Below are 18238 nucleotides of genomic sequence, written 5' to 3'. Positions count from 1 at the left end.
AGTTAGTTTACATTAGATGTTGTTTTAAACTCACATGGAACTAAATTAAATAGAAGCAGCTAGAAAATTAATCCTAATTGTCTTCACTAAAAATCACCCTGCCTGGATCTGTCACCTGTTCTCAAACAATGTGAAAGAGATCATTTGCATCCACAGCTTTCAAGAAAAAAATACAGAAAAGTAGGGTTTTCTTCATTAAACTTAAACCCAATTTAACAAAAATGCAATATTAACGTAAGTAAGTCTACTAAAAATACATTAATGATGTAAAATAGAGTAGTATAATCTTTGAAAGCGCAAATTATCACAAACTTTGTGATTCTACTAAAGTATGGATGTATTCTCTGTCAGCACACTCGGAAGGTAAGACTGAATTGCAAAACTAACAAATAACGACTAGAGAATCCAAGTGGCTCTATAATATTCACCTAACCTCTTCGTTGTCTCAAAACCATCTGTGAAAGAAACAGTAGAGTACTTTTTTTTGTTTGCCTAATACTAATTTGCTTGCATGCTAAACCTGCTGCAATTATCTCTCTAAAACTTAGCACAAGACAGGTACTCGAGCAAACATTCCAGTTCTCGGGGAGATACTGCAACTGCGTATGACTTCAGAAAGGGCTTTGATGAAAACAAAAAATAAAGGATCGTGCTTTTCAGCGCACTTACAAGAGTACAAGACTCTTCCAATTATGCATCTGAAAAAAAAAAAAAGCTGTGGGTATTATAAGTCATGTTAAACATTTAAATATTACTCTGTATTAAAATCAGCCTGGTCAGTGAAAATGCAGATGTTTTTTAAACAGTTTAGTTATTAATAAAGCATTTGCTTTTTCTAGAATATTATCATGGCAAATTTGTTTTGTATTGCCAAGATCAGCTGGGCATTTTGTTTTTATTATGCATAGTCTTTTGTCATTTTTTTGCTCTGCAAGTTAATTTGACTGCTGTGCATAAGTGAAGTGAGCAATTCAGTAATTAACTTTTGTGTTTTAAAATGTATGAACTTTAATTAGATTTCATTATAAACAAACAAATGTCAACCATAATTATAAGCTCCTTGGTTTAACCACATATTATCCCTTTTCAAACAAACTTGATGTCAGACAAATTAAAATCAAGCAGCCAGCAATTTTGAGTTGAATTTTACATGATCTGCCAGTAACCTGATTACTTTAACTTCAATATCATTACAGGAAAAGTATTTCAGGAAAAATAATTACAAGAATTCCAACAGGAGACAAGCTTAATTGTATTGATTCAAAAGATGCATGTATATAGGAACCATGCTGAAGGAATAATGTTATCTTAAATCTACAGTTACTATTAAAATGATATTGTCTGGCATGAAAAAGGCAATCTGAGATTGGTGTCTGGAAAAGCAGAGAGAGATACAAAACTAACTGAAATAATTATCTTTACCCCATTATACTTTAAGCAACAAAATATCAATGTGGAACAACTTCAAGGCATGAAGGTTTGCAGGTTTATTTACTGACTGGTGTATCTATTAGTACCAGGAACAAGTGGAGCTGTCAGGACATAATGAAGGTAAATGATTAGTTAGCACAGAGACTGAGCTCTTCTTCAATGCAATAAGAGTTAATTAAAGTTTACCACCAAACATCAACCAAAGCAGGATGTTGATCAGGTTTCAGCATTAAGTGCAAACAGACAATGGTTGGCAGCAATTAGTGCAGCTATCAAATGACATGCAATGATAATTATACATTTAAAACAGCTAAAGGGCTTGTGGAAGGGAGGGAAGAATCTCACCAGCTTCTTTGACTACGTACAGTCAAAGTGCAGGAAACAGGTATCAGATATTTCACTTCAATACTGTAAATCAATAGAATTAAACAAAAAAAAAAAGGTTGTACAAGCACATTATCTGAAAGAGGACAATTCACTGTACATGAAATGGAAGAAATCTGCAGACGACTCCTAACAAAGATAAGTACTAGTTAGATTAAATAAATTACTTTGCTGCTGCCACTCACACTGACAGGCATAAACAGAGAAGTGTTTGGAGTTTAAAGGCTAGTGGCTGCAGCTTTATTACACATTTCTATGCCAGACTCGAGGTTACCTGGTATCTTTAGTCCCTGTGGCCATGTTCATAGCACGAGAAGGCCCAGAAGGACCAGGAGCCTGAAGCCCGTGGCCACAAAAGGGAGTTTCACATGCTAGCTGCAAGCCCGCTGTGAGGAAGCCCAGGCTTACCAGAGGCGATTACCTGGTATCTGAGCCACAGCCTGAGGCTCTGCCACACATCCCCTGCTCTCCACCCCCGCCCGTCAACACACGCGCTAGTCCTGCCTGCTCCCAAACTTATGCCCAAGTTTTGGGAAAGAATAAAGGAAGCGAGAGCCTTCCACCACAGACGACCGCTGTGCAACGGCACGGTAGCGACACAGACACGCTAATAACTGGAGCACAGCGAGGGACGGTGCCGTCCTCCGCCACGCTCTGCTCTGTTTCGAAGGCCTCGTGTAATGGTGGCAGCTCCCGGATCGGCGATACAATGGAGCCGGTACCAAACTTAATTCTCCTCTCAGCCTTCCATTAAATCCGAAGGAAAGATGATAAACTTGCAGCAGCACCTCTAATAGCAACACCAGACAAAGGAAAGACTGCTCCCAGCCCAGCGCCGGCAGCCTGCTGAACCCCCTCGGCACGCATCTATGAAGCCAAAACACCCCCAATTCTGCACTATCAAACACACGGGAAGTACAGGAAAACAGGTAAATATCCCTTCCACAGGCAAACAGTCATTATTAACTGGCATGGCCAGCCAGACAATTATCTATACGTGTCTAGTATTCGGACAATTCCTCAGTAACCGCTCCACGCACTGGAGATGGAATAACTCACTCCCGCTCACTCCTCTTGGGCTGGCACAGCGCAGGTGATGGGGTTACCTGGTTAATCACTTACGCAGTTCCACTGCAGCTGAGCAGGTCTGGCAAGCAGGATCCCTACCTCGAAGAAATCAAGATTTCTTCAGCACTTTTATGGACGAGGTAGTGGCAAAAGCACCCTGCTCTTCCTAGGTATGTAACAGGAAGCGAGACGAGGCTTACCAAAAGACAAGTAGCAGGTTTCCAAGAAAGCTAAGCTGTGACAAATTAAAACCTGATGATGAGAGGAGCAAAGGGGTTAGAGACAGTAGGACTCATTGCTGCGGGATACCATTGAGATCATGAATTTACCAACGTTAAAAAACAGAACGGAAGCTGGCTGCCAAAAGTATCCAGAGTTATTGTAATAAATGCAGGGAAAAAAATAAAATAAGGGATGTTAAACCTTGCTCTTCAGAGGTCTAAAAAATTTGCATTTGCAATCATGGCAAGGCAGCCGTATACAATAGGTTTTCCTACATCTGCCTACTGTGATATTCTTCAGAAGCACCTTGTACAGACCAGCCAAAGAGAGAAGAGGCTAGCCACACCAGAGTCCCAGTCTGGCAATCAGTGCGTTCCTATAGTATGAATTACACCTCCTGAGTAAAGAAGTGTCTGCAGCAGGGGGACTGCCCTTGGCTGTTATTTGAATTAACCCATGCAAAAAGATCATCAGCATCAGTCGGTATTTAAATATGTTGTATTAATTGCCACTGTGTCAAATTCAGAAAACAGTCTTTTTGCGGAGACCGTCTTTATTTTAAATGTACTTTTTCCTTTCTTTCTTTCTTTCTATTTTTTTTTTGTAGAAGCAAACCCACGTACATATGCAAAATGCATTAAGATGGGGTTTGTTATAATGTTGGCTACCAATTGCGATTTTTGTTGGAATGTATGTACGTTCACATTGCTAAAATTATTTTAATAAAATGCCTTACTGTTTTGCATAGTTCCTGGGCTGCAGCCTAGAGCAGTTCTACAGATTCTTTTTTTTCCTAACAAACCTCATTTTCCCAACTAATTCTGTTATGCTAGGGATTTGTGCACAGAGTTGGCTAATCCCAGTATTTCCCCAGAGCTGCATCTAAGCTATGGCCCACTCCCAGCACAAAAGTGTCTCCAAAAGCCCTTTCGCCCCCTTCAGCACTGATACACTCATTGGTCCTGACATTTTCACTTCAGCCATGACAAATGAGCTGATGGCTGTGATCAGATTGCACACGAGGACTGCTTTATCAAAGACGTATCATTAACTCTCATCACTGTCTTCCATTATGACTCTTTTGGTCAAATCTGTTGTGAAAATGCAAGTCAGTTTAAAAAACATAACTGAAACACAGCAACAAACAAACTTCATTAAAAAGCAGAAAAGAAAACCAGACTCAGAGGGGATCAGAAAGAGACTAGCGTTAACTAAATGTTTCTCTGGGGATTTAAGTAACTGTACTCAACCTCTGCCCCAGTGCAAACATGGCAGTTGACCGTCTTCGAAAGGTCCCTTCCCCCATCGCGGACTGGGAGCACTACTTTGCCTTTTTTAGAGAAACAAAAATAAAGCAGCAGCAATCAAATATGCCTAAAAATGAAGTCAACTTTTTTTCTTTTCCATTTTTTTTTTGATTGCTGAACTACTTCATGTCTCTGTGTGTCTGCTTTTATCAAAATACATTTCTCAAATGAATCCCTTAAAGAATATAAAATTTTCGCTTGAATCGCAGCCACGTAATCATACTGTTTTCTGACTCACATTAAAAACACCAGCATAAAGCGCTGTCTGAAACGGAAATCTCTCAGTTCACTGTGAATACCGCAACCTTTCTGTCAAGTTAGAACCTAAGTTCCAGTTACACAGTTCTTGTTACATCTAGAGGGTTTACAAAGTATATATTTGTTGTAACCTCTTCTAGCAATTCATCTGAGAATACACATCTAGCGGAGTCAACTGTAACACAACAGATCTTGGGAATGGAGGTCATGCTTTGAGATAAAGTGCTATTCACTTTTGGACCATGCAAGAAGCTCTTTATTCCTGTTCTTATTGGCATCAGTTCCCCCTTACCAGAGCAAGAACAAAGCCAAGTGCTCGTGTGAGGTTTATGAATAAATCAGAGGTGAGCCACTTTAAGTGCTGCCCATGATTTCCTTGTTGACAGTGAGCACTTAAACAGGCTTCTATGACCAGCAACTCCTGGCAAACCTTAATGGCTCCTAATCTGTACCCTGCTTCGTTTCGGGAAAGAAATGACCCACCCCAATTTTTCTCAAGTCTTCGCCTTTTGGGCAACTACTGTCCCACCTTCTTAGAAATTCACGTTCAGGGACTGTCCTGTTTCAGTGCCAAGTTTTCATGTAACACACAACATAAAAATCACCATTTTCTTCCTAGAAAACAAATGACAGCTAATAAAATATTATTACGCTGTGCAGACTAAGTAATTCCCAGACAAACCATTACACAATTCAGCGTTTGTTTAAATTGCATAGATTTTTAAACGAACCTAAAAGATTTCTAATATATTTGCCTCCAATTATTAAAATCATGTAAAAAATATGCTGAGAGCAAATTCAACCCTTCTGTACAGCTACAGCTGAAACCAGGAATGCTTATAAATCACTGCCATTGTACGTATTTAAAAAATTCAAACAGCCTCAAAAAACCTGTTTTTTAAATAATGATCACGTTGAGAAACAAACTGATATCAACCAATAAACTCAGCGCTGGGCCAAACAGCTCTGGTCCAGAAACATTAACATCCAACTGTGGCAAGGCGCTAGGTGTTCCGGTGCGTACGTCTTTGATGCACAAAACCACTCAGAGACCTATTGCCGTTCAACATTAAAGCCGCAGCCTGCGTGGAGAATACATTTCAACATGCAATGAAAATCCTTCATTTTTAAGGTCTCTCCCCCCCCTCACCCCCCACCCCCCTCCCTCCCTTTTTTGGACGTGTCACAGTCTCCAGATGGCTGAATTGACTCTGTAGTAGCTGAGTTATTGTCAGCCTCCCAGTTTCTGCTATATTTAAATACTAGCTTTTTTTTCTTTGACTCCATTGTCTCTTGTTGCTTTTCCATCCACTCGGGGAGGGGGGGAAGGGGGGGAAGTTGTGACAGCACCGCTCTGCCCCTGGGATTTCAGGGAGCGCTCCCCGCCGCAGGGCTGGGACCGGGACCGGGACCGGGACCGGGAGCGGGGGCGGTCGGCAGCGCTGCCCCGCCGCTGTTTTAATTGCGGCGGGTGCCTCAGTAGATGGCAGTGTCCTTTGCAAGGGCCTGATCCAAACCCGGAGGGGGCGGGGGGGAGAGGAGGTGGGGGGAGGGAATGGATGAGGCGGCGCTGGACTTTGGACCAGGCCCTCGGTCAAAACTGGGAAGTGCAGCAGCGCTGGGGAAACCAGCCGTCAAGCGAGAGAGAAACCCACGGGCCAGACCAGTTGGGACGTAAAACTCCCAGTGATGCTTTTCACTGGAGCCGAAATGCCTCTCCCAGCGCACTGGCTGGCGACCCAGTGAGAAATCGCCTTTTGCCTCCCTACAGCGATGGGTCGCTGCTGCTGGAAAAAGTCCCGAAGCAGATTGCGGTGCTGCAGCGGGGTGGCTCCTGGTGGCTTTTACACGGGGGGGACACTTCCCACCCCAGACACAGCTGTGCTGCAATGGCAAAGAAAGGGATTTTTTTTTTTTTTTTTTTGGTGAGCGGTTCATAAAACTCAACAGAACTGAGGGATTGAGGGGTGACATTTGCCATATAGCTAAATCATTTATTTGAGAAATGTTACATTTTCTTTAATTTAAACCCTCGGTGCTGTAAACAAAATCAATAACCATATTTCAATATAAAAAAATAGGAAAGGACCAGAGTGAAACCCACAGGAATAAGTTCCCTGTTTAAGAAGCTACTTTTCACTTATTTTCTGGAGTAAGGAAGTCACGTGAAGTGTTCGGTATTAAACAAGGAGAAACTCTTATTTGAAGGTGGAGAGCCATGGTTTCTTACACAGGAGGTTACTCATACAAATGCAGGAAAACCACCTGCATTTGAAACCGTCATGTAACACTTGGCAAATCCAAGGATATTTTTTTTCCCCCCTCTCAATTTACGAAAGCTCTGGCCCTCAGAATACCAAAAATCCAAGGATCTTCCCCAACAAGTGAAGGGAAAGCAGCAAGGTATGTTTTTGTTGTTCTTCAAAAAGAGATTATTCTGATCTGCTACACTACCATCTTCTGGAACAAGCGTGGAAATAACTGGGATTACTCCAGGTTTCCATCGGTGCCCCAAACGCAGGAGCACTACCAGTGACAGGTGCCTTGTCATCTCAGATTAGGTGAATTTATAAGGCAGCCTCAGTGTCAAAACAGGGAGGAGCAAACCTTCAGCAGCCGCCGCTCCCAGACCCTCAGCTCTGCTATTACCTGGTCAAAGAAACAGAATTGATCCCCATCAGCCTCTCTGGAAAACCTCTTTCTTACAGACCCTCCGGTGCCTTCTGCACTACGCGCACCATCCTTAAAGAATGGAAATGGTAGTGCAAAAAGAGGAGATGAAACCTTTTAAATTTGATTTTATGGGATTATTGTCAACCGGTAACTAAAGGCCTGATTCTTTTTCTACTAATATTAAAACTGTATGTCTTGCCAGTTTTACACCCATATTACTCCTCTGATTTCAGAGGAGTTATTGTTAATTTAAGGTGAAATAGAAGAATCCGGTTCTTTTGGGTTTACGTGTCCTAGGCTTGCATCAACACAGGCATTTCGTAAGGATTCCTTTGTTTCAGAAGCAGAATGTTTCTCTATTTAAATACAGTTTTAGATGTACATCTAGGGTGTGCATCACTTGTTCTGCAGACACCGATGCAGCCTATACGGTAAATGTTTGTTTTCAGAGTCGCCATGGTCTATCATGTACATAAGGCCTTTAGTTTGTGAACTATTGACCTGAAGGTCTGTAACACCTTCTTAGGAGCTGGTACAGCCTATCAGATCACTGTGAATGCTAGAAGTCTCCTAGATTTGTCTGTAAAGAGATCGCAGTTTCTGGGCATCTTTAAATTTGTTCTCAAAAGTACCAAATGCAAATAAAATATAATTTGGACAAATTACCTCTCTAAAGCTCTTTTTTTTTTTTTTTAATTGAACGCTGATTCTGAGTAATGTGACGATATAAAAGAGCATTTTAATATGGCAAACTTGTATTTTTATCATATAACTTTGTTAAACCATTCCTCAGAATATTTTGTTTAAGCAGAAAGAGTCGTTCCTCAACAGCACTGACATATTTCAGTCTGGTACAAACTTTTCGACCTTTGTTTGGAACTCCGCAAAAACTGCAGCAGTAATGAAAATACTGGTATAAAAGTGCTATAGAGCGGCTACTAAAAAAGGAATAGAGTAATACGTGTTAAAGGCTAAACCTGCTGCCCTTATATATGCAAAACAAGTTTATCTCTCCAGGTCTGCTGAATCCCGCTATCAGTAAATGTGTTTACTACCCCTTTCAAACACAACACCAAATCTCAACAGCAACCACAGAGAACCTACTAGGTTTGTTTTACCTACTAGGTAAAAGCGACCAATACGCGTCTTTTAGTTTTTTCTGTCTGCGCATCTGTTCACATAGACGTATTCCACATTACATCTTATTCTGTAAAATCTTGAATCCCAGTATCTCAGTGTGCTGGGTTTCTGCCCATTCAGTAAGAATGCAGACATCACATAAGTTATTATTAACCCATGTGTTATCCAGTTCCACAGTGGCTGGAACTTTGCCAGAGACAACACATGGTGCTTGGTTAACAATATTTTAAAATATAAATGAATTTATTTTTTAAATTAACACATTTTTCTTATGGAAATACACTAATAAGCTGTTCCCAGAATGAAAGAATATCCCCTAAGCATGCTCCTTTAAAAGAAGTTTTAAAGGAATTTCATAAAGTTAGCAGTAAAACATTCCCAAACTCCATAGAAGGTCTTTGACTTCATCTTAAAAGAGCGAATTTTTGTGACTTTATTCTTACTGAGCACTTTCTGCATTTAGAGTTTTACTTCATTTATGCATAAATAATCCTAATTTCTTAGAGGCATCTCTAACTGTTCAAATATTATCAAATCAAGCCCAACGCTGAACTAACAAACATTTACAAATAAATGTTCTGCAAACTAAAAAAAACAAAAAGCCCCCAAACAAGTTAATATTTCGTCTAACTACCAACAGTTTTCCACAGTAGCTCTAAATCGGTAATTATGTTGACCTGAAAAAAAAAAGAGAGCCTATTTAATATGCATACATACAAATAATTATTCACACTGCATTTGATTTACATACGTACAAAAGAACCACTTCCCACTTTCAAAAGTGGCTCAACACTTATGGTATTTTAACTGCCCTAATTACTGTTGAGAGAACATAATTAGAAGCACTGATCACATTGTCAACAGCTAACCAGTTGCAGCCCTGTCTGGGGGCCTGATCCTGCGCCGGTTGAAGTCAGGGAGGGCTAGCACTGATTGCAGGAGGCCGGGGCCCTTCTTGCCACCTGAATCTACCGGAATCCAAATGTTTTAAACAACCTGAGTACGCAGACGCAGTCACGCCGAAAACCCCGCTCCTTATGTGCATATATCAATTTCTATTTCAGTAAGCTTTCTCTATTTTCAAAGCCGAGCGAAGAGAGTAATTTTTTCCCCAGCAAGGCTTCTATACCACTTAAACACTTAGCACTGAGTCAGAATTCATAACTTTTTCCAAAAGAGGAATAGTTTAATAATTAAAACAGATATTGACTAGACCCCGCTTCCTTGAATACCAAACTTTATTAGATTATTATGCGTCGATGCATAATTTCCATTGGCAACTTTTAAAATAGCTCCTTCCCTCCCTGCCGGCCCCCCTCCTCCCTCTTTCTTTCCCCCAAGCAAAGTGCTGGGAATCCTCGATCCCCAATAGTCAATATTTGGTTTGCCTGTCATGTTCCTGGAGCTCCCCTCCATACAAACCTGTGTTTCTCATCCTCTCGCTGCACTACTCTCGCACATATTACTTCACATGATGATGGAAACGCAGGGCATCTTAGCAAGTTGCTGAAATCTGAGCTTCTGCTTGTTTTCTCAAGTCTTGGACAAACATAACTTTAGGGAGAGCTGAACATAGGCATAAAGAAAGAGGAGCCTGCATTTTCATCTTCCTTTCATCTCAGTCATTCAGTCAACCATTCAGTGCCCTATTCAACAGAGCTTTTCATTATGCAAAAAAATGCTAATCCTTTTCCGATGCTTTCACACTTGTATAAACCCCCATTCCTTCGACTGAAAAGCAATTATATCAGTTTACCTTTCTGTCAAAAACAGGATTAATATTCCAATACCAGAATCTCCTTTATTTTCCTATCTTTCGCTTTAGGAAACTAGAGATTATTAGTGGAGGTATTCCTTAGAGCAAGAATACATTATTTTAAATATGATTATTTTAGCCAAAGCAAGAAGTGGGGGGGGAGGGGAAGGGAGAGAAAAAACTTCAGTTGCTGCGGAAACTCTTTTCAGTGACAGAACTGACCTTCCCTTTGCAGAGGCCTGAATAGAATGAGCCTCACTCTGGTCTATTAATCAGAAACAAATTATGAAAGAATGTGGCTGGACTGGTTGACACTATCCTGTCTTGGGAGACTCAGTAACAGCCTAGTAACAATGTCCTCTTCATGGGTAATGAACAGCCATGACAAATGGGGCAGAGAAACTATTTATTTGCATATGCAAATTCTCACACAAGGGAAACATGTACAAACAAGTGTCATTGTAAGGTGGATTAGGCAAACAACGCTTTCTTTTTAGGACATTCTGCAGCCCAGAACATTAGTCAGCACAATTAAACCAGTCTCCATGGAGACTAATGAAATTTCACCATGGTATGAGTTAAATTAGATAGCTAGTTATGTGTTTTCACAATCCAACTTGAAATCCATTATTGTTTCAGAACAATACAGCAATTGTGCCTGGCTGATCTTTGCCAGCTCAACAAGCTCCTAAGTTGACAATTTGCATATGTTAATATAATTAAGCACTAATTACATGAAACTTGTACATATTCACATGCACTTTCCCTGGGCGCTTCTCAGTTTGAACCTTGGCCAAGTCTTTAACCCTTTGAATGAATTTGGAGCAGCAAAGCTCTGCCTTCTGGGTACAGCCCCAAGGCAGATGCAGAAAAGCTCTTCATTTATAAACACAAAGCTTAACCTGGCTTCTCATATTTCTATCAACAAGGCTAGAAAACATTTTTGTATGTGCTGGGGTAGGAGAAAGGGGCGGGGGGGGGGGAAGCTGGACTGGAAGTTCTTTTAGAGACCCAGCTCTGCTACCCTTTTTGCATACAAAAACACAAATATTTACCCACAGAACAGGTTAAGAACACACGTATTGCCATTGTCACAGGTCTTTCAAGACCCGAATTGTCAAAAACTAAACTGGGTTTTACGTCAGTGCTCTCAGAGCCACAAAAATGGGAATGAGAAAAGGAAAAAAGAGCAAGCAGTAACTAATGAGCTTTACATAAATATATGCAGAGGCAATTAAGCAGTGTTAATTACTATGACAGCAGTTAATTGAATATAATTAGATATTTTAAGCTACTGACTAAGGCATAGTTAAGATTAATTTTATTGAGATTAATTGTAAATAAGAATAGATTAACTCTGTGTTTTGACAGGCATAAAAAGTAGTTCTGCAAATTAACTAGGAGAGCAGAAACTAGCACAAAAATCATATATTATTTTAATGTCACACCTCAGAATCATCTGCTCAGTAAACATGACTTTTCAAACCCAAACAGACAGGAATCTTGAAGAAAAACAAACAGCTTGCAGAGATTAAAGAGCCTTTTGTCCTTTTTCATGTGCATTTCTTTTAGCAGACTAAATTAAGCGAGTCTGGTGTACGTTTTTAGGAAGGAACATTTCACACTGAATGGAAAAAATGTTCTATCACATATGAAATTCATGCAGCTGTGCGGAACTTGGTCCAGATGGTCTAAGACTATAAAACAACACTAAATGATAGACAGTAGGGCCTTCCCAAGATTATGTGATAAAGTCACAACCTCATATTTTGACCTAAATTTTCTGTCATGTATTGTTTCCTTCCAGATCAGATAGCTCGATTTTAATTTTTAACTGATCCTGAATATTCAATGGCAACTCTTAATAAACATTGCTGATAAGCATCTGAGCAGAAATCATAAAATATTTACAGAACGCCCCTTAGCTTCATTAAAACAATGCTGAATCCGAAGTGCAGAAAAGAGTGCCCTGGCTCTCCCCACAATACTAAACTGTTCGCACCACTTAGCTTAAATAGGTAAAAATGCCTGGGTTTAAATAAAGGAAAACCAAAACACATTCTACCAGCAGATTAATTCATGCATGCTGTTTAAGAAAATTAACAACAAGGCTGAAGAATGCTGAACAAATCACTAATAAGAAAGGAGCTTCAATTGATTTTGAAATAAATCAATAGGTGATTAACACAATATTTTTAAAGCAGCAGAATGTATATATATTATATAAACATATATATTATATTTTCAATACCTTTTTAGCTCTTAATCGAACAAGGGCTTTACAATAGTGAGCATGTCCCTATATTGACTATCAACTTCTCTGGAATGCCTTTAGTCTTTTATAACGAAAATCCAAAAACGGTCTGTGAAACAAGGCTACGACAAGCCATTCTGCAGTGAAAGATTTTAAATCATCCAGCCTCTTCTAATAGACTTGAGACTTATTGAGGTAGAAACCATAAAAAATGAAGAAGGGAAATTTAATCCCTGAAATATTGATTTGCACATTAATATCATATAGGCAGAGGGCAATTTGGCTTCATGGAAATGACACATTGTCGACCCTTGGTGAAGTCAGAGCCAATCTAACTGCTGAACATGTCTGAATCTCAAGAGTTATTAAGGGCTTCCCTTCTTGCCTTTATGACTTTTCTTCAGCCTACCAATGCAATCTTAAATGTATTATCTTTAAGAAATAATTGTAAAACCTCAGGGGTTTTCCAGTTAATGGAAGGGAGGCTAAACCACATCAGATTCTGAAATGCAACATTAAACCCTTGCAATCAACAAAACCACCTCAATTCTCATCCATCCAGTGCAGGATCTAATATTGTTATTAGAGATAATCAAATTTCATTGTGTAAATTTAGGCTCATGGTCAGAATGGAAGCAGTAAATTCTGCAATATTAAACAGTGATTTTTCTCGGCCCCTTTTATATGTCCTTTGCTGGTGCACCATCTTCACAAATAAACCTAAACTACTCAAAAATCGAGGAACAAAACCGTCTCCCTGTTCTGAAAGACGCACGCAATGCCATTTATCATCTCCACAGCTTTCCTTTAGTTTTAACTTGATCTAGCGGATAAGTTTCATTTTAGAGAATAATAAAGCAGTATCACTGCATAAACCAAACAGCAGGTACTATTACTGTGACTTACACAGATGGTTTACCTGACCTTTCTTTGTTCCTTGGGTAGGTTTCACTTTTGCAGATTTATGACTTTTCCCTCTATATTTCATTGACCCTCTATGTTCATTATCATAAAAATGAAAACTATTGAATACATGTTTATGTTGACGAAGTCCAAAAAGCCCACGACTAAAGGATAAAGAGATGCTACAATGCACTCTGTGGATCTCTAGATTGTACACTATAAATATTCAAGCACAGATAGCACGAATAACTGAATAATCCTGGTGAGCCCCAGCTCTGGAGCCAGGTGCAAGAGGTTAAAACAGCTGGCTAGCCATCTTTTATTTTGTGTGCCTTCCTACCGGCTGAAACCGCAAACCCTGAAAACTAGCAGATATTCCCTCAAGGTTGATTGTCTGATTTTTTTCATTCCAACCAGTTTAGTAGGATCCCCCAGCCCAGAAAAGAGAGAAACTCCTTAAATACAGTCGGTTGAATAGGAAGTGGAGCAATGATGATTAAGGCTCTTCCCCCACACACACACCCCAACCTTCAACCCCCCGTTTATTTCCACAATCTTCTTTGTGCACCTTCCCGTCCAAATGTTTGTATTCCTTATTTCAAAGAAAAGCACTCCGGATCGTCCTGTCAGTTTTGCCAGTAAATATAAAGTAAAACAAGTGTTGATGGCACTGAGAGTGTTACATACCCAGGCTGTGTTTTTGCATTGCTCTCAATGGAAGCGATCGATGCCCATGTCACAGTCGCGTCCCAATCGCAGCCAAGTCTCTGCCTCAATCTAACCAACAACAGGCAGGGCTGCAAAGGCTTCTCGCTACCTCTTCCATCCATCCACCACCAAACTAAAAATATAATGCTACATATGATCTTTTTAAACACTCCACCACCGCTCCTAAGGATCGAGCCACTGCAAATCCAGGGGAAACACAATTGGAAAAAAAAAAATACACCATCAAAAAAAAAAAAAAACAACCCTCACAGCAACCACCCCAAAAGCACTCGAGCCCTCTCTTTCCACTCTCTTTCTCGACCTCCTCCTGCCAACTACATAATCCTTGATTAAAAACGGAACAAGGCTAATAAAAAGAAAATTTAAAAAAAAAAAAAAAGAGAGGAGGACGGAATGGAGCCGAGGAAATGCAACTGTCAGAAAACGGGATGGTCAGACTTCCTAGGTGAACCTGCCTGTGTCTGGCTTAATGTAAATCCACCATCTTCAGCCTGGCAAGTTGTCTTTTGGTTGGTTTTTTTTTTTTTTTTTGGTGGGGAGGGGGGTGTTATGTTTGCGATCTCAGCCTTGGTACCTAAGGAGGAAGAGGAGGAGGAGGAGGGTGTGTTATTGAATGGTGGCTAAAGCCTCCTCGGGACGGCGCTGAGGTGAAACAGGCTGAACCCGACTGATGTGGCTCCTCTCTCGGTTGGACCCAGTGCCCTAAGCAGCCGATGAGAGACCCCCGGCCGCCCGGCTCGCAGGTAACAAAAGAAATACCAACCCGTGCATTTTCTGCTGCCACTGCTGGGGAGGCTGGGGGTGTGTGTGGCGGGGGTGGTGGTGGAAGAAGATGCAGGAAGGGAGGAGTGGAGGGGAACCGCCGTAAATTGGCATCGGATGGGGAGGGGGGGGCAAAGTTTATTAGCATTTTTGCAGGAAATTTCATGTAAGGCAAGGGGGGAAGCAGGGACGCGTCTGCCATTAGCCGCCGTGATGGGAAGGGATGCACTTGATTCTGGCACGAGCACTGAGACAGAGCAGGAACCGAACTGCCTTCCTGCTGTTTATGAGCATTTTTTTGATGATTTTTTTTTGTGGTTTTTTTTTTTTTCCATAAACACCTCAGTTCTCGGTTTAAAAAAAAAAATAAATAGACGCCTGTCCCGCAAAACAACCGCCCCCCGCCCCCCCCCGCCCCGCTTTTTCAAAAAATCTCCGAAAGGCTGCGCTGAAAGCAGCCCCCGAGGAGCCGCGGAGCGGCGCGGTACGGAGCGGCGGGGACGCCGGGGGCTCCGGCCGGCAACCGCCCGCCCGCAGCGGCAGCCGCGCATCCCCGCCGGCGGGGCCCGCTCCGCGCCGCTCCGCGCCCTGCCCGGGCCGCCTCCCCGCCGCCGCACGGCGAAACTGGCAGAGAGGCAGGGAGCGCTCCTAACGGGCTCCTCTTCCTCCTGCTGCCAGAGACGGCAGACGGCAGCGCGATCCCCCTGCGCACACACAGACAGACAGACAGACAGACAGAGCCACCCCTGCTCCTGAGAAACCTACCTGCAAAATAAAAAAAAGAAAGGGGGGGGGCGGGAGGGGGGAGAGGGGAAAAAGCACCCCGCACCTTCTCCTGTACACACGCACGCAGTCAGGGTCCCCATTGCCCTGCTGGCATCACCCCCCCCACCCCACCCCCCGCCCGAAAGCGAAAGTTTGGGAGGCCGAGGGGGGTGGAGATGGGGAGGAGAGGGAAAGAGGGTGGGAGAGCGGAATGCGCCTTCCAAAAGCACCTTAAAGTTTTGGGGGGACCGAGCTGCGAAACAAGAGTGCGAGCTCTGAAGGGGCTGGCGAGCGATGACTTCTGACAGCCGTAACGTCTTTGCTAATCTGACAGTATTCCCCCCCTTCCCGAGCTCCCTACAAAAAAAAGAGCGAAGTAAAAAGTGGGGGGCACCCCCCGAACCTCTTCTGCAAACTGAGCAGGGTCCTCCACTTAATCCGAAAGTTACAGCCCGAAAGAAAAAAAAAAAAAAAGACAACAAACCCACAGCCCCAAACCAAAACAAAAAAAAATATACACAAACAAAACGTAACCCCCGGAATAAAAGAGAAAGGGAGAGAGAGAAAGAAAGAAGGGAGAAAGAAAAAGCAGCCCCTCCTTCCCAAATGAGAGCAAATACTGTACCTAAAAATGGGGAAACAGGCAGAAAAAGGGGGGAGAGAGAGAGGGGAGAGATACATGGGATCTGGGGATGTGAGTGTGTGTGTGTATGTGAGAGAGAGAGAAAGAGGCACAGAGAGAGGGAGAGAGAGAGAGAGCGAGAGCGAAATATCAAAGATTGTGCAAGATCAGCCTGGAAAGATAATCGATACTCGACCTAAATTTAACACAAACTACTCAATAAAAGTTAAAGAAAAAACTTACTTTCCATTTCCCCTCGCAGTTCCTACTGGATCTTCGCCTCTTTTTTTTGATTTGCTTTATTTACTTAACAGCTGATCACATCCAAGTAAACGAGAGAAGGTTCATTAAAAAAATAATAAAAAAAAATAATCCTCCAACTTTATTGGGTGAAAATAAAAATGATTGAGCAAGAAGTGGGGGGCATGGAGCGGTCCTTTGGGGTCCGGGAGTTGTTAAAGCATGTGCCGACCGCGGTCTCGCTGTTTGGTTGTGAAGGGGTTGGGAAAAGGAGGAAAGGAAATGAAAATCCGATATGTCTTTATTCTGCTAATTATTATCGTTTTAGCCCTGTTTAAAAAAATGGCTGATTAAGTTGAGTGCGCATGTCTTTGTGTGTCTATTCCCGATATGCACTCTGGGAATGAGAGAGAGAGAGAGAGAGGGAGAGGGAGAGAGAGAGAGGAGAGAGAGAGGAGAGAGAGCGAGAGAGAGGGAGAGGGAGAGGAGAGGGAAGAGGAGAGGGAGAGGTGTAATTAGTGAGGTGATCAACATTCTCCGGGCTGCAAATGACGCGCAGCCCCGGAGCCGGGGAAGCCGGAGCTGCCGCGGCTGCCGGGGGCTCGGCGGGGCTGCGGGAGCCACAGAGCCAGCCCAGAGAAGAAGAAGAAGAAGGGGCAGCAGAAAGGAGCTCATGGATACAAACACGAGTCTGCAAACTTCATTAGTAACACAGACACACACGCACAGGCACACAAAGTAGATGGCTAGGGAAAATTAAAAAAAAAGAAAAAAAAAAAAGAAGGAAGGAGGGGGGGCGGCAAGACTTGCTCTTTTAACTGTTCGGGAACTTAAAAGAAATGGGTCCAAATTAACTATTCCATCAGGGAGATATTCCTTTCGGTCCGTCTGTCTGTCTGTCTTTCTCTTCCCTTTCCTCTCTTTTAATGGGGATTTAATGAAAAATATATGTTTGCAATGGGATAATGAATGTACGACACCTCTGTGAATGGAAAGAGAATATATCCAACATACGGAATAACTGCCCATACAGAGATAAAGATGGATTTATTTACACATACACACACGCACACACGTGCACACTCACATCCTGCATTGTATTTACACATATGCACATACACCCCACATACACACAGTCACACAAAACACAAACACGCTTTATTTGGTGTCCGCCATGTAATTGCTTGGAGAAATCAACAAAGTAAAAAGCAAAGCCTTCCAGAATATACAATATCAACTGTAAACAGCCTTATCAAAATGAAGTACATATCAGCCCAGGGAAAGAGTCTCTTTGCATACAATACAGGTTTCATCCATATACATGCATCGTCTTCCACTTTCCCTACAAGTATTGATATTTTATTAATATTTTATCTACTATATTTTGCCAGACACATTTCATTGGGGGGGGGGATTATTATGATGAAAACTAGGGTAAAATGTACAGATGTCATTATAAATCGGAATCTTCTACAAATATTTTCCTGTGTGGGATTTAAGAAGATTGCTTCTCATTTGAAAATCTAATTATCTTAACCTAATACTGCAGATGTGAATATGACTGACACTTTCATTAAAAGATAATTAACTAAAACTAGGAATAGACATACTTTAAAATACCCCCTACTGAAGATAAAAACATGACTATTCAAAGAGCATCCGAATACACTGCAGGAACACGTGCAGATTTTTGATAATGCTATGCCAGAAATGGGTATACCAGA

At 41.8% G+C, this 18238-nt stretch overlaps 1 protein-coding gene across 3 annotated transcripts in view; it reads right to left on the bottom strand.

Moving 5' to 3' along the window:
- The window catches only part of ZFHX4 (zinc finger homeobox 4), a 151320-nt gene extending 134554 nt beyond the window's left edge, over window positions 1-16766 (bottom strand). For 2 of the 3 annotated variants that reach the window (XM_063327079.1, XM_063327081.1), the window contains exon 1: window positions 16518-16766. The gene's annotated coding sequence lies outside the window, so the exon portion shown is untranslated. Of the gene's footprint in view, window positions 1-14083; window positions 14100-16517 lie in introns of those variants that run through there. The other variant, XM_063327080.1, reaches the window with a different exon arrangement.
- Between the last annotated feature and the right edge of the window lie 1472 nt (window positions 16767-18238).

Source organism: Chroicocephalus ridibundus, chromosome 2 (genome assembly GCF_963924245.1).
Source record: "Chroicocephalus ridibundus chromosome 2, bChrRid1.1, whole genome shotgun sequence".
NCBI classification, from domain to species: Eukaryota; Metazoa; Chordata; class Aves; order Charadriiformes; family Laridae; genus Chroicocephalus; species Chroicocephalus ridibundus.
The sequence above is the reverse complement of the archived record's forward strand: the minus strand, read 5'-3'. Positions and strand labels throughout refer to the sequence as shown.